The sequence below is a fragment of the Pongo abelii genome, chromosome 23, assembly GCF_028885655.2.
Source record: "Pongo abelii isolate AG06213 chromosome 23, NHGRI_mPonAbe1-v2.0_pri, whole genome shotgun sequence".
Lineage (NCBI taxonomy): Eukaryota > Metazoa > Chordata > Mammalia > Primates > Hominidae > Pongo > Pongo abelii.
In genome coordinates, this window is record NC_085929.1 from 36135704 (window position 1) to 36152817 (window position 17114).

Here is a 17114-nt window from a genome sequence, read left to right on the forward strand (position 1 = left end):
CCCCTCCCCTCCCACCTCCTGACCACCCCACCACCCTCCCCTCCCCTCCCCTCCCACCTCCTGACCACCCCACCACCCTCCCCTCCCCTCCCCTCCCACCTCCTGACCACCCCACCACCCTCCCCTCCCCTCCCCTCCCACCTCCTGACCACCCCACCACCCTCCCCTCCCCTCCCCTCCCACCTCCTGACCACCCCGCCACCCTCCCCTCCCCTCCCACCTCCTGACCACCCCGCCACCCTCCCCTCCCCTCCCCTCCCACCTCTTGACCACCCCACCACCCTCCCCTCCCCTCCCCTCCCACCTTCTGACCACCCCACCACCCTCCCCTCCCCTCCCCTCCCACCTCCTGACCACCCCGCCACCCTCCCCTCCCGTCACCCCCCACCTCCTAATCACCCCACCACCCTCCCCTCCCCTCCCCTCCCCCCTCCTGACCACCTCGCCACCCTCCCCTCCCCTCACCCCCCCCTCCTGACCACCTCGCCACCCTCCCCTCCCCTCACCACCCACCTCCTGACCACCCCACCACCCTCCCCTCCCCTCACCCCCCACCTCCTGACCACCCCACCACCCTCCCCTCCCCTCACCCCCCACCTCCTGACCACCTCGCCACCCTCCCCTCCCCTCACCCCCCACCTCCTGACCACCCCGCCACCCTCCCCTCCCCTCCCACCTCCTGAGCACCCCGCCACCCTCCCCTCCCCTCCCCTCCCACCTCCTGAGCACCCCGCCACCCTCCCCTCCCCTCACCCCCCCTCCTGACCACCTCGCCACCCTCCCCTCCCCTCCCACCTCCTGAACACCTCACCACCCTCCCCTCCCCTCACCCCCCACCTCCTGACTACCCCGCCACCCTCCCCTCCCCTCCCACCTTCTGACCACCCCGCCACCCTCCCCTCCCCTCCCACCTCCTAACCACCCCGCCACCCTCCGTCCCCTCCCCTCCCCTCCTGAGCACCCCACCACCCTCCCCTCCCTTCCCCTCCCCTCCTGACCACCCCGCCACCCTCCCCTCCCCTCCCCTCCTGACCACCCCGCCACCCTCCCCTCCCCTCCCCTCCTGACCACCCCGCCACCCTCCCCTCCCCTCCCCTCCCCACCTCCTAACCACCCCACCACCCTCCCCTCCCCTCCCCTCCTGACCACCCCGCCACCCTCCCCTCCCCTCCCCTCCTGACCACCCCGCCACCCTCCCCTCCCTTCCCCTCCCCTCCTGACCACCCCGCCACCCTCCCCTCCCCTCCCCACCTCCTAACCACCCCACCACCCTCCCCTCCCCTCCCCTCCTGACCACCCTGCCACCCTCCCCTCCCCTCCCCTCCCCTCCCCACCTCCTAACCACCCCACCACCCTCCCCTCCCCTCACCCCCACCTCCTAACCACCCCACCACCCTCCCCTCACCCCCCCTCCTGACCATTCTGCCACCCTCCCCTCCCCTCACCCCCCCTCCTGACCACCTCACCACCCTCCCCTCCCTTCCCCTCACCCCCCCTCCTGACCATTCTGCCACCCTCCCCTCCCCTCACCCCCCCGACCACCTCACCACCCTCCCCTCCCCTCCCCTCACCCCCACCTCCTGACCATTCTGCCACCCTCCCCTCCCCTCCCCTCCCCTCCCCTCACCCCCCCCGACCATTCTGCCACCCTCCCCTCACCCCCCACCTCCTGACTACCCCGCCACCCTCCCCTCCCCTCACCCCCACCTCCTGACCATCCCATGAGATGGCGGAGGGGAGAAAGGTGCAGGGCAAATGGGAGTGGGGAGCTGGGGCAGAGAAGGGGTCCCATGAGGACCGTGGGTGAACTGGGGGTGGGGGTGCCCGGGCCCCCCAGTGCTGCTCAGAGTTAATAACTTGGCCTCTCAGCCTCACATTCCCCTCCTGAGTGCGTTCAGAATCCACCACAGGGTCGCTGTGCGGTTGAATGAGATCACAGGGACCCGTTCTGAGCCAGTGCCGGCTGCAGTGAGAGTTTATTAAACGAGGCCTGCCGCTGCGTGGTTATGGCTGTTTACTCTTAGCTTGTCCTGAGCCAGTTATCAAAGGAGACAGCTCAGGGTTGGGAGGGCAGTGGGCCAGGAGGGGTCCTCACACGGCTACGCCTTGACTCCTGGGCCCTGGGCAGCTGGTCCCATCTCTAGACCACCCTAAACGGCCCCCCCAATAAAGAAAGGGGCAACCCTCCCAGCAACGGGCATCAGTCCATTGTATATTGACAGCAGGAGAGGGGCTGGTGGTTGCAGATGTCCCCAGGGGGGTGACAGCTTCAGCTGGCCGGGCACAGCCACTCCTCAGGGATTGGTGGGAGAGTCTGGAGGCTCTGGAGACCCTGGACTGGTATCAGCATTTCATGGGCATCCCCAGCCCCTCTGGCAGCCTGCCAGCCCCCACTCACTACTGGACCCATGCCAGGTGCCACGGCTGCACTCTCCAGTGACATTTACCAGCTGGGAAGTGGCCACGGAGACGTGAAATCAATGTCGCCTGCGGCTAGCCCACTTCATTAGAGCCGGCTCAGCTCCACTGGGTAGGGTAGCACAGGCTAAGCGCAGCCCCCTCTCCAAGCCTCCCAGCTCCTCCTGGACCCACCTGCTTGGCTGATGGGCCCCGTCCCAACCCCAGCACTGATCCTGTGTGCGTGGGGTTGGGGCCACAATGTCTTCTGAATGCCTGCCTGGCCAGGCCCTAGGGAGAATGAAAAGAACACCAGCAGTCACCTGAGTGGGCCTCGCACACTTGGTTTCTCCCTAATCCTCACAGTAGTCCCCAGAGGGGGCCACGACCATTAGGCACACCAGGGCCCAGTGAATGCCAGCGGCTCCCACTTACCTGGAGTCAACACCAGAGACCCCCATGAGAGCCCCATGCAGTTAACCATTATCCCCATGTAAGACAGAGGAGGAAACTGAGGCTCAGGGAGGCCAACTGACTTCTCGGAGCTGGGACTTGAACCCTGTCCTCCTCATGTGCCTGGCTCATTCAGCAACTCAACCTCAGAGAAGAATCCCCCCAGCCCCGCCCCGCTCAGAGTGGGTGGGACAGGAGACCCTCCCCTCACATTGCCTGGGTGCAGCCCACGACCCTCTGAAGGGGCTCAGCAGTGGGAGGCCCAGGGGGGCTCGGTATGGGCTAAGCAGGGGTGGTCCCGGTCTTGGCCTTCCCCTCCTCACGGCAGGGGAGGAAGCTGGGATGTGGGACTGGGCTCGGTGCTCCCTGGTGAGGAGGAAAGAACCCAAGTCTGGGGCGCAGATGCTGCTCTGCCTCCTCCAGCTAGGGGCCCCAAGCAAGATGCTTCACCTCTTTGTGCTCCAGCTTGCTCAGCTAGAAAACGGGGTCACCGATGTCTGCCTTGGATGAGTAAGTAAGATGATGTACTTACAGTGCTTGCACAGCGCCTGGCACAGAGTGAGGACCCAGAATGCCAGGGAGCTTGCGCCACCAGAAGGGATGATGTCCCGTAACATTTGCGTTTATCTGGCAGGCCTCTGCAGATGCAAAACTCAGACTGAGCCACCTGTAACCTCCAGAGTGCCCGGGGCGAGCTGGTGGCCCAAGCCTGCTTGTCTGGCCCCCATCCCCAGCACCATGCCCAGCACAGCACCTGGCATGTAGTAGGTGCTCAGGACATATCTACTCAGTGAATAAATGAGTGTCTGTTTACCCATCTTGAGCATGTCAGTGCCTGAGAAACTCAGCCCACTCCCAGGCTGCTGTGCAATTCAGGTGAAATGATGGCTTGGAAAGGGCTTGTTTTTATAATTAAAATGCAGAGAAGGAGGAAGAGGGAGGTGGTGACTTCCCAGCAAATGGGCGTGGGGGCTGGGAGAGAGTCCGGTGCCTGATGTCCCCTTGGCCAGCTGGTTGGGCCAGCTGAGCTGTAATCACCGCGGGCCCGGTCATCACTCAGCCACCCGCTCCCCACGCCTCTCTGGCCAGGAGGAATATCCGTCAAAGTCTCCTTCCCCATGACAGCCCAGACAATCAGGCAGTCCCGCCTGAATCCACCGCTTGAAGCCTCCGCCTCCTCCTCCTGCCAGCCCAAGAGGCAGAGGCCAGGCAAGGTCACACCCCCAAGCCAGGCCAGCCTGTCCTGAGCCCTGTCTGCATGCCAAGCACAATGCCCACCTCTGCACATCCTCCTCTCCCTTGGCGGCGGGCACTGCTGCATCCCTAGTCCTTACAGATGAGGATGTGGTCTCCCGAGACTCACCTGGGTCACACAAGTGAGTCCCATAAGAGCTATCACTCTGAGCCCCCCACTTTTAACCTCTGCAGCCCTTCTCCAGGCCTCAGTTTTCCTTGTGCACCAGCGAGCAGCCGTTTTCTAAAGGTTCCACCCCGAGGAGCCGGCTGGCCCCCGGCCAGCATCCCAGGGACAGCATGATGGATGAGGATCCCACGGGGGGCAGGTGCGACACGCACACACACCCGCCGACCGACCGTTGGGTGATGGATCTTTTCCTCCTCTCCCCCTCCCCAGGAGCTCAGCTCCATCTGGTCAGGCACAGTACCAGGCTGATGGATGGGCCACTCACTGGGCCACCCTCACCGCGGCTGCCTCCTGCACTCTGGATACTGCACACCAGGGTCAGCAGGGTAGGTCTGCGGCTGCTCATTCAGTCATTCAACAAACACATATTCACCAGGGCCCACTATGTGCTAGAATGAAGCAGTGAGCAAAACAGACTAGGAAACCAGCCATCACCCTCCATGTGACAAACATGGTCACAGGGCAAACAGAGGGTGACTGTGCAAGCCAGAGGAAGCCTCTGAGCTGACTCGAGGGACCAGGGCAAGGAGTCTTCACAGGACAAAGAGAGCAGCTTCTAGAAAGGCCTCCATGTGAGAAAGGGCAAGGCATGTCCACACAATAGTGACAAGTTCAGGATGGTGGGGTTGGGATGAGGGCAAGGGCCAGGGCAGGCTGAGAGGTGGAGCAAGGCCAGTTTGGGCTCACCCCAGGGCAGGAGGGTGCTGGGCCAGGTTGGCACTTCCAAAAGACCCTGCTGCTGCCAGGGAAGGAGGCATGCTGAAGGTCTGCTGAAATTCAGGAGCAGGCAAGGCGTGGTGCTGTGCACCTGTAATCCCAGCACTTTGGGAGTCTGAGACAGGAGGATCGCTTGAGCCCAGGAGTTTGAGTCTGCAATGAGCCATGATCACCCCATTGCACTCCAGGCTGGGTGACAGAGAGAGACCCTGTGTCAAAAAAAGAAAAGAAGGCAGGGCACAGTGGCTCATGCCTGTAATCCCAATAAGTTGGGAGGCCAAGGCAAGCAGATGACTTGAAGTCAGGAGTTCGAGACCAGCCTGGCTCAAACATGGTGAAACCTTGTTTGTATTAAAAATACAAAAATGGCCAGGCGTGGTGGCTTACGCCTGGAATCCCAACACTTTGGGAGGCCAGGGTGGGCAGGAGCTCGAGACCAGCCTGACTAACACAGTGAAACTCCATCTACTAAAAATACAAAAATTAGTTGGGCATGGTGGCACGCACTTATAATCCCAGCTACTCAGGAGGCTGAGGCAGGAGAATCGCTTGAACCCGGGAGGCAGAAGTTGCAGTGAGCTGAGATCGCACCATTGCACTCCAGCCTGGGCGACAGAGCAAGACTGTCTCAAAAGTAGAAAAAAAAGAAAGAAAGAAATGAAAAGAAAAATGCAGGAGCAGATCAGAAGGCCCTGGTGCAGGGGATACTGGAAGAGCCAGCAAAGAGGAGGGACGTGAAATCCTGGAACCAATGGCGGTCAGTATCAGAAGCCAGGGGTGGTTGCATTTGCCCCATTTTAAAGATGAGAAACTGAGGCTCGGAGGTGGGGAAGGATTCACCCAAAAGGTCATGCGGGGCAGAGAAACAGAGCTGGGCAGGAGGCAATGCTCCGTGAGAGCGCTCGACCCGTTGGACCTCCACGTCCAGGCGCCCTCCCCCTCTGCCTGTAGAGGCTCGGCAGCCTGAGGACACCCCCACCAGCACCAGCAACTCCTCATTCAGGGAGGCAGCTGTCCCCTTCACACCGCCATGGACAGGAGCCAGGCAAGAAATAGCACATCATTAAAATGACAAATCCCTTCACTAACTGAACTGGAAGGCCTGCCTCCCTGCCTTGGATCCCCTCAGACTCATCTCCCCTCCCAGACTGGCAGGTGGGCAGGGGAGCCTGTGCGGGGTATGGCCTGTTGTGGTCGGGGCCATCGCCTTGCCCCTGAAATGACCTTGGGGTCCGCAGACTTCTGCTTCACGGCATGGCTGTGGTGTCTGGGATCCCATCAGCACTTCCCAGCAGGAGCCCGGGAGAAGTAGGGGCTCCATTCTACAGGTGAGGAAACTGAGGCTTGGAGAGGAGACCCTCCAGGTAGGACACCCCTCTGCAAAGCTCCTGGCCACTGGGCCTGAGCAGAGGCCCTGCCATCCCTGCCATTCCACAGCCCATGTCCTGCCCCTGCTCAGAACAAGAATAAAGCATGACCCACGCCTCAGGATATTTTCCCAGCCCATAAGCAGCTGCAGAGCCTGTCTTCAGGGTCAACCCTGCCCCCTACCAGGGCGGGACATGTTTTTGTCTGAGCCCCACCTTGTCAGGAGGCCAGGGCAGGCGTCATTCTCCTGAATTGACCAGGCAGGAACCTGGCTGCCTTGGGCAGGCTGCTGCCCTCAGTTTCCCCATCTGGCAATGGGAGGCTGCCCCTGTTCCTTTTTTTTTTTTTTTTTGCTTTGAGACAGAGTTTCGCTCTTGTTGCCCAGGCTGGAGTGCAATGGCTCGATCTTGGCTCACCGCAACCTCCGCCTCCCAGGTTCAAGTGATTCTCCTGCCTCAGTCTCCTGAGTAGCTGGGATTACAGGCATGTGCCACCACGCCCGGCTAATTTTTGTATTTTTAGTAGACGGGATTTCTCCATGTTGGTCAGGCTGGTCTCAAACTCCCGACCTCAGGTGATCTGCCCGCCTCAGCCTCCCAAAGTGCTGAGATTACAGGCATGAGCCACTACGCCTGGTCAGCCCCTGTTCCTTTTGACTCAGGCTGAGCTTGCGCAGGGTCTGATGGGTGTGGAGTGAGCACCTGTAACATGTGCATGTACACCGCACATTAGATGCCTGTGATATGTGCACACTCACCACATGTATGTTTCCACCTGCATCTGCTCTGGCCCCGTGTCCTCAGGGTGTCAGACCCCTGTGTGTGCACATCCACCCTGGTACCCAGACACCCAGCCACAGATGCACACATCTGCACCAACAGCCCACATCCACCCAGACCTGTTCGTGCACATCAGTGTCACATGCCCACAGACATTGAGAGCTCACGTGGGGTCCCTGTTCCTCTGGGGAGCAGGGCAGGTGAGCAGACGGTAGGAGATGTCACCTGGCCCAGCTGGCAGCCCTGGTTCCCAGAATGACCTCCCTCCCTGCTCCCCCATCCTTCCTCCAGGCCCAGCTAGCAAGAACACACCGTCCGTCCGCCCAGTGTCCTGGTCTCCTTGGATGCAGACAGAGCCCACGGAAGCGTCTGGCGCATCCTGACTCGGCCGCAGTAGCTGCACCAGCACCCCCAGCCCCCTTCCCTGTGCCCAGCGCTGTTCTGCCTGTCCTTCCCCACCTGCTGGGTGGCCGAAGCAGCCACCACACACCACCATGTCTCCATGGTGGGGAGGGGGCTTCCTGCAGCAGCTACCACGAGGGGCCTCTCCAGCCCTCCCGCCTGACCTTGGATAGGTCCTTCCTCTCTCAAGGCCTCAGTTTTCCCATCTGGAAAATCGGAGGGAGGCTGAACTGGCTTTCCAAGGTCCTTTCCACATCTGGCTGTGGGATTCTCCCAAAGGCTGGGAAAGGAAGGTGGGGCCAGGGATCTGGTGGGGAGATTCAGGAGGAGGAAGCGGGGATTTAGGGACAGGCCTGCAGCACTGGGTTCAGGGCTCTGCTTTGAGTGCATTCTCTCAGTTCGTACCCTCCACTGCCTCCCAATGGGGCTTCAACGCCATCTTACAGATGAGGAAACTGAGGCCTGGAGAGATACTACGCAGGGCAAGAACCCCCCACCTCCAGCTCACTGCTCTCCCTACGCCAAGGGCCAGAGCATGGGAGCCATGCCCAAAACATCCCGCACTTGCTGTCCTGCCCTTGGTTAGGGAGGTGGCATTCCGGGAATGGCTGTCTCTAGAGCCAGGCCCCTCCCCACCCCCTGCTCGAGGCTCCTGGCTCTGAGCCCGCCCAGGCACTGCCCGTCCATCTGCTGTTGCTTCCTGGCAGGGAGAGCGGGCCATACATCACCTACCCATGCCGAGGAGGCTGGGCCGGGCAGCTGGGCAGGTTATTTCTGGGCTCGGGTGCGACCCCCTCTGTGGGATGTCATGCACGGACACCTGCCTGGGAACAGGGGTCTTCTTGGGCCCCAAACCTCACCCCCATCCCCCAGATGGCAGGAGCCTGAAGGAGGCAGCTGGAGGCCACAGGGTGACCTGGCTAAAGAGGAGTGGAGGTCAGATTGACAGCCAGGAAGGTCCGAGGTGGTGCGGCTCTGTGGCATTTGGCAGGAGGACAGAGATTTTTAGCTCCCCACCCCCCCACTTCGCCATGCAATGTGCTGATGTAGGTCACTGGGGCGCTGCCTCCTGACTGAGCTGCTGCCGGGGGGATGGGTGGGGGACAGGTGGGAGCCGGGGCAGCCGGAAGAAAAGGGTTCACAGCCAGGGGCGTTTCAGCCACCACTCCTGTCCCCAAACCCACAAACCTGCCCCCCACCTGGCCCTGCCTCCCAGGGCTGCTCCCACAGGCAGCCTCTAGCTCTTCATCCATCCCACAACTAAGTACAAGCACCCACTGTGTACCCCAAAACCAGGGACACAGCAGCGAGCAAAACCCAGCCCCAGGCAAGGAAGGAGTCTGTGGTGTCACTGGGAGAAGGGCGAGGTTTGTCTTTTGCTTGTTTATTTTTAAAGCTAGGGTCTCCAGAGAAGACCCAGGGAGAAGGTGAATTTTGAGTAAAGACCTTGACTGGGCATGGTGGCTCCCATTCGGTAATCCCAGCACTTAGCAAGGTCAAGGCAGGAGGATTGCTTGAGCCAGAAGTTGGAAACCAGTCTGAGCACATAGTGAGACTCTGTCTCTACAAAAAAATTTTTTTTAAATTAGCCGGGTGTGGTGGCACATGCCTGTAGTCCCAGCTACTCGGTAGGCTGAGGCCCAGGAGGTGGAGACTGCAGTGAGCTATGATTGTGTCACTGCACTCCAGCCTGGGTGACAGAGTGAGACCCTGTCTCTAAAAAAAGAGAAAAAAAGAAAAAAGAGAAGAAGAAAGAAAGAAAGAGAGAGAGAAAGAGAAAGAGAAAGAAAGCAAGAAAGCAAGAAGAAAGAAAGAAAAAAAGAAAGAAAGAAGAAAAAAGAAAGAGAAAGAAAGAAAGAAAGAAAAAAGAGAAGGGAAAGAAGAAGGAAGGAAGGACCTGAAAAAGTGATTGTATTTGGGAGGAGAGCATTCCTGGCAGAGCGCACAGCAAGTGCAAGGGCCCTGGGGTGGGTGTGTGCCTGCCAGGCGAGGCCAGCAGAGCAGGTGAGCTGGGGGGGAAATGAGAGTAGAGAGGGGAGGAGGGAGACACTGTTGGTCCTGGGGCAACTTTGCTGACTTCAGCTCTTCCTTGGAATAGGGTGGGAGCCACTGGAGGACTGGGAAGGGACCGTGCTGTTTGGGGGAGTGATTGGTGGTAGCTTGGGGGCCCAAAGGGAGATGTTGGAGAGTCAGTGGGAGGGGCCTAGAGGACCAGGGGCCGAGCATGTGACAGAGGCCCTCTGCCGTCTGTCTGTTCTCCTCCTCTCCCTTCCGCCCCTTTTTTTTGCTTCCTCTCACTCGTTCATCCAGCAGGTATTTGCCGAGTGCAGGAACAGGTCTAGCCTTTTATGAACTCAATCCAAGGGACGCTCCGCCCTCCCCACCCCCTAGCAAGGCACCTCCAATGTCTGCCCTGCAGCCTGGGGTGCAGGCCAGGCCACCTCAGCTGCTCTCCACACTCCAGATGGTCAGCCCATGTGCTGCCTCCTGTGGGTGTAGAATGAACACCCATGTACTGGTGTACGGGGCTGTCACACACACATCTAGGACCAGCGTGGAGCACACAGGATGTCCCCTTCCCTCCTGGGCCTCAGTTTCCTCATCTGAGAAATGATTGGAGGACAGGACCTAAGAGCCTGTCCTATTCTAAAATGAAGACACACTGTGGTTACCCAGTGCTCTGGGGGCCACCAGTGCCAGGGGACAGGGCTACGGTTCTGCCTGTGTGGGCTTGGGCACCGGTGGAGGCTGTGGCCATGGGCCAGGCTGCACAGAGCCCTGTGAGCCCCAGAAAGCCCAGAGGACAGGTGTGTGAGGACGCAGGAAAGGACTATGCTGGGGGAGCCCCTCCACCCTGGCCTGTGAGGACCTGGGCAGTGAGCATCATTGTCCCTGTGTGAAATGCTCTCACAGCCCTCTTCCTCCTGACCTGATGGGACCCTGAGTCTAGGAGGAGTGGTGTGTAGACCCCTGGCCAAGCCTCCCTCACCCAGCTGCCCCAGGCGTAGCAGGAGAGCAGGAGGTCTTAGCAATGACCCAGTTGTAGCTCGGGAAGGGGCCCCGCCCCTGTTCCCTGCCCCTGGCCCCATATAGCCCCCTAGCTCACCCGGACCCCTGCAGCTCCTCTAATTACACAGCCATAAAGCACAAATCTCTAACGATCCAATTAGTAACGCTGTTACTGCTCTGTCCAGGACTAAAATTACCAATTAAACTGCTGTCGATTTTATCATCACTTAGACTCGACACAAATGGGGCACTGCAGGCCTCAAGGCCCATCCTCGGACCCTTGTGTGGGGGGCCAGCCAGGGGTGTGGGCCTAGCTTAGCCCTGGAGGAAGTCCCTCCATCCACCGGGGCCCTCGTACCCCACTCCAGCCCAGTCCCCAACATCAGGGACTCCACAGAATTAGAGCCCAGTTCCCTATAGATCTGCTGGTGGCAGAGGGCGCAGAGGCTCCCCAAGCCCAGCCTCTCCCTGGCAATGCCTCCAGTCTGGGCCTCCCTCATGTTCCCTGGGGACAAAACTCATCTATTCATGTTCCAGACTCTCAGTGTTGGGCTACTCTCAGCAGCTGAGCCCTGGGACAAGGGACGGGGGTGGTCATCTGAAGGTCTGGCCCCCACTTCCCCTGCTCTCCTTCCCCTGCTCCTCTCGCTGCCACAGGCTCAGGGTGCCAACCTCACAGGGTGTCCCCCACTGTGGAGAGAGGTTCCACTCTGATGCGGTATCACAGGGTAGTATTGTCCCTCTCCCAGTTGATGAGCAGGTGCCCCTGTAGGGGCCCCCAGTGTTTTGTCTCAAAACAGGAAAGATATTTGAGCACAAAGGCCGAGCCCAGGGACTTGATGAATACTAGCCATTTCCTTCAGAGGGGTGAGCTCCCTGTCTCCGGAAGTGTGCAAACAGAGGCTGCATCCAGGCCACATGTGGCAGGCAAAGACAGCAGGTCACGCACAGGGAAGGGGCAGGGTTGGACTGGATAACTGAAGCCAGATCAATCATTTGGTCCTCTTGGGAAAGAATTCCAGACGTTCAGTCTCCTGCTCTCCATCTCTGCCCACAAAGTGCTTCCACAAAGAGAGAGGGACGGGGCAGGGCGGGGCAGGGCAGGGCAGCAGGAAGGGTCCAGTCAGCTGGAGATGGGGAGGCAGCCACAGCGTGAACGCTCAGCCCAAGGCAGGTGTGCTAAAGGCTCCTGGTCCATGACATCACCAGCCGATGCCAGAATATTTGTGCTGTCCTGGGCCCTGGGCTCAGCGTCTCTCATCCCTTACTCATCCTGAGAAACAGGTGCCCTTATTCCCAGGTGAGGCACCAAAACCCAGAGGTCCAATGAGATTCCCAGGGGTTTGATGAACCCCTTAATGAAGCCATGCCTGTGCCCCCTGGGGGGCAGGGTGTGCCAGGCAAGGCCACAGAGCTGACCTGGCAGCACCTGTATATTTTAATGACCCCATTGTCTAGAGGAGGAAATCAAAGTGGAGAGGGTGTAAGCACCAAGTTCAAGGTCATCCTGGGACTGTTGATCACAGCCCTACCTGAGCCGCGGGTCCTGCTGGGAGAGAAGGAGGAGGGGAGGTACCTGTGGTGGGAAGTGGGTATTCAGGGAGGGCAGAATCGATGGCCTCTGCTCCTTGCTGAGGAACAATATTGTTCCAAGAACCTGCTGGGGACAGTGTTTGGAGGTGAAAAAAATATTCATTTACCCACAAACTCCTGAAGTCTGTCTATTTCAACACCTGTGCAGCTCCTGGTTGAAGTGGAAGCTTATGCACAAGCCCTTTATGTGACACAGAGAGATGCAGAGAGGAGGGGGACAGGCCCTGGGGGACTGCAGGGTCCCAGCCTCTCCCTGCTCTAGGACCTGGCAAGGAGAGGTGACATTCCTCCACCTATCACCCTAGGCTAATGCCCGGGCCGACGGGAGCTGGGGCCTCTTCTCAGGGAGCAGCCGCCCCAGGCAAGTTGGTTGAGCGTCTCATCAGAGGTAACAGACTGAGGCAGGGATCTGGGAGCCCAGAGCAATTAGGAGCTGCCTTGCACCTCGTCTCCCACCAGCTGCCACAGCTGTCACTCAGGAAGTGGGCTGCGAGCAAGGGCTAGGCCTGCAGTACCCATGGTCCCCTTCCCATCTGTGAAGGTTCTGATCCCGGGGCAGCCTCCCAGCCAGCAGCCCTGCCAGGCCCCGGGCATAGGTGGAGGCCCAAAGGATGCCAGGGACAGGATCTCTGTGATTTCCTAAGGGGGACATCCCCAGGCTCCTCTCACCCCTATCCAGACTCAGTTTCCCTCTGGAACATTGGTTCTAACCCTGGCTGCACCCTGGAAGCACGCAGAGGAATTTAGAAGAATACCCGCCCCACCCCTCCCCAAGGTTCTGCTCCCAGCCCAGACCAACGGGAGCAGAACCTTTCGGGGGGATACAGGGCCGTGCACTTGAATGTGTGGCAGGGTGAGCCAGGATTTTGCAGTTATTGACATCATCCCTGCCCTGAGGGCTGGCAGCTTCTTTCCTCTGGGGACCACGTCTCCCCTCCCTTCCAGCTGGACCCAGTGCAGCCGGGGGATACTGTCCTGGCATGATCTTGAACTTGATGCTTACACCCTCTCCACTTTGATTTCCTCCTCTGGACAATGGGTTCATTGATAGCCTTGGCCAGCTCTCCTAGGTCCCTCCATAGCTTCACCCTCCGCAGCTGGGCCCTGAGCCTGAGAGGGAGGCTCAGAAGGTCCAGCCTCAGACAGCAGCACCAAGCACTGCCACCTCAGCAGATCCCTGCAGCAAGCTGTGTGGTGGCATCAACTCCATTTTACAGGGATGCAAACTGAGGCCAGGGCAGGGGCTACACTCAAGGTATAGAGCTGGTAGCAGGGGTCAGACTTCATCCCAGCTGCACTGGACTCCGAGTCCAGTGCTCTTTTCCCATCACCAAATTCCTTCCCCCAAATAGCAACAAATTCAAGGGCCTGTCCCCTTCACTCTGTTTCCCTCACATGGACTCTGTTCCCTGTTGTCCTTTCTGCTCCTGTCACCTTCAGGAGCTGGGCATGTGAGCATTCAGAGGGGGGTGGCCAGAGAAGAGCAGGGATCCGAGCAGTTGGGGCCTTTGGGTTCTGGCCTGCACCCCCTCTCAGCCTGGTCTGCATCTTTGAGTCTATAAATTCCATTATTCATTAGTCGACTTCGGGAGTTTGCCCGTACAATGAATATTTTATTCACCTCCAGACACTGTCCCCAGTGGGTTCTTGGAACAATATTGTTCCTCAGCCAAGGAGCAGAGGCCATAGCCTCTGCCCTCCCTGGACATCCCCTCCCTACCACCACTACCTCCCTTCCTCCAGTACCTTCTCCCCCAGCAGGAGCCCTGGCTTGGGTAGGGCTGCAATTATTGGTCCCAGCATGATCTTGAACTTGATGCTTACACCCTCTTCACTTTGATTTCCTCGTCTGGACAATGGGTTCATTGATAGCCTTCGCCGGCTCTTGTGGGTCCCTCCACAGCTTCACTCTACACAGCTGGGCCCTGAGCTCTGCCGGGAGCTCTCCCTGGTGCTGAATGTGGCAAGAGGATGCTGGCCTCGGGCAAGAGGATGCTGGCCTCGGACAAGAGGTCTCTGGCCAGGGAGGGCAGGGACTATGCTGCTCTTGAAAGGAGTGGGCTCCAGTCTCAGGGAGGGAAGAGTCTGGCCTCTGGGCATGGCAGTTCCCACCTCTCTCCCCTTGTCTCCTTCCCACTTGGGGAACCCCCCTGGAATCACAGGTTTCAGCGTGTCACCTCTCCCAGTGTCTCTAACCTCCTGACCCAATGATTAGTTAACAAGCCCTGTGGAGAACCCCTCTTGGGAGGACCTGAGGCCCAGGCATCTCCTGGTGGGCACCCCAGGGAGTGCAGTGTGATGGCAGCAGCACCTTCCCCAGATGGGGGAGCGACAGACATAATTCACACCCTGTGATCATGCCATCTGCTCCCCCGTGACGCACAGAGGAGAGGACGGGGCTGCAATGCTGAAGGGCGGGGGGGTGAGCGGGCAGTCGTTCATTCACTAATTCTCTCATTCATTCATTTGACAGATGTTCATCCAGCCCCAGCCACCTTAGCCCATTCCAGTCCTGTGCCAGGCGTAGGAGATCTGGAGAATCCAGACCCAGACCTGCCCTTCAGAGCTAAGAGAGGCCCTCTCACAATTCTGAGCTTTTGCCCACCCTCCTCTTGATCCCTGGAGTTCCCTTGACTTGAAAAAAAAAAAGCCACCATGGGTTGGGAGCTGTGCCTCACGCCTGTAATCCCAGCACTTTAGGAGGCCAAGGCGGGTGGATCACTTGAGGTCAGGAGTTTGAGACCAGCCTGGCCAACATGTTCTCTACGAAAAATACAAAAATTAGCTGGGCGTGATGGCATGTGCCTCTAGTCCCAGCTACTCGGGAGGCTGAGGCACGAGAATCACTTGAACCTGGGAGGCGGAGGTTGCAGTGAGCTGAGATCATGCCACTGCAATCCAGCCTGGGCAACAGAGCAAGACTCCACCTCAAAATAAAAAAAAAAAAAATACCCACCTGGACAGCAAGGCCAAGAGCTTCCCCTTCACAGGGCGAGTACCAACACGCTCTGCAGCAGCCTCCCAGGGAGTCACTGGGAGCTGGGTTTCCTGCCAGCCTCTCAGCAGGCTCTAGCCCACTCTCCCTTGGCCCAGGGGTTCTGATTTAGAACTGACAGGCCTGGGCTGGCACAGCCTGGACACTTAGTAAAGTGGAATGACTGAGCTGCCGCTGCGGCTCACTCTCTCAATCAATACTCGAAGCTATAATTATTATTAATTTATATTCCTTGGGGGGGATGTTCATGCTAATAGGAAACTCCCAAGAGTTTCAGGGAGGTGATGCCTGGCACCTTTCCTACATTATGTCACTTCATCCTCACCGCTGCCTGGGATGTGGCACTGCCACCTTAACAGGTGGGGAAACTGAGGCCATGGCCGGTTAAGGGACCTGACTGTAGTTCCACGGTGAGGAGATGGTGGATGCAGAAGCCCCAGTCTGCCTGGCTCTTGGTGCTGGGTTCTTACTTCCTCAAGTCTCTGCTCCATCAAAAACACTGGGGAAGCTCAAGGCATTCAGCTCTAGCCGCGGAAGGTCAGAAGATGGGACAGGTGAGCAAGGAGAGCTTTGGAGTGGGGTGGGAGCTTTTCTGGGGCCTCTCTTACCTCCAGGCCCAGGTCCCAGTGGGCAACCAGCTAGCCCGGAGAGGTCTGGGGAGACAGACAGACAGCTGGTGTCCTTCCTGGCTCCTCTGCAGGTTACAGATGTTTCTAGGAGCTCCCTCCAGAGCAGGCCCCAGGAAGTGCTGGGCCCAGGCTGGCCCAACCCCACTTGGCTGGGGCTAGCATCTCTCACTGAGCCCCTTCTCCCCAGACCCTGAGACAAGGCTGTGATTAATCAGTAACAAAAACAGAAACAAGCAGAAAAGTGTAATCAGCTGGGGAAGGGCAGGGCAGGGCTGGGCAGGGCTGTGCAATCAGCGTTCCTGCTGGGACCTTTAGCTGATTGGGCTAAAGGGGGCAGGGAGGTGGTCCCAATAGGGGGATTCAGGGGAGCACCCAGAGATGGGGCCACAGCCAGGCCAGAAGGTCACCCCCTCCCATGCACATCTGTGCACCATGTGCCCACACCATTCCCAGCCCCAGGGCCTGCACACCTCCCCCGACCTGCCAGCGTACAACCTTGGCACACACAGGTGGCCACACACTCCCGACATTTGTCCATCTGCATATGGAGTCACAGACACCTGCGCACGTGCCCAGTGGCACATACGCACCCTCATGGATAGCAGACATATGCACACACAGGCTGCTCCCTCAAACACCTGCCTCCACCCCAGCTCTGGGGTGCCGACGTGCCCTGGGGCCTGGGGAAGCCCTGCACATACATTAGGTCTGACCTGCAGCCATGTGAACTGGCAGGCCCTCACACCAGACCCCACAGGCACCGGGCCATGTCTCTGTCCCGAACTGCCCTGGGGGCCATGAGATACTTTGGCTCCTCTTCTGCAAGCTGAAAGGTAGGGGCTTGGGAAGGGTCCAGGACTAGGGCCCCATTGTGGGGAGCAAGGTCAGCGGCAGGGTGTCAGTCACAGGCAGGGCAGGAAGCCTACCCCAGACGTGTACCAAGCTCTTACCTGCTGCCCCTGCCCTGTGACCTTGGTCAACGTCCTTCTCTCTCAGCCTCAGTTTCCCCACCTTGGATCCTCCTGGCACGGAAACGGTCACTCTTCTTGAGGACTCAGGTGCTTGGGGCCGGTCTCACCTCTCTGGGTCTACTGTTCTTAGTTCCCGGCTCTCCGCTCCTGGTGCGCGGATGGGGGGAGGTGAGCCAAGGGGCAGGAAGGAGGACCCCCGCAACCCACCCCTCCCTGCTCCTGGTGGCTGCAGACTTAGGGTGAGGAGAGCCAGTGATCAGAGGGGAGCCCTAGTGGGAAACGGGAATCGCGGCCGAAGGGGAGAAGGAGCCCCGGGCAGGTTTGGGGCGGCCGCTCAGGGGCCGGCGGCGGGAAGGGGCGGGCTGGGGGTGGGGAGCG

The 17114-nt window shown here is 59.4% G+C and overlaps 1 long non-coding RNA gene across 1 annotated transcript; it reads right to left on the reverse strand.

Moving 5' to 3' along the window:
• Nucleotides 1-2515: 2515 nt before the first annotated feature.
• On the reverse strand, nt 2516-17070 carry LOC134761174 (uncharacterized). Its single transcript, XR_010139478.1, has 3 exons — nt 16716-17070; nt 3383-3486; nt 2516-2688 (listed from the first exon to the last, which is right to left on the reverse strand). It is a non-coding gene; the product is annotated as an uncharacterized LOC134761174 (long non-coding RNA).
• Nucleotides 17071-17114: the final 44 nt, after the last annotated feature.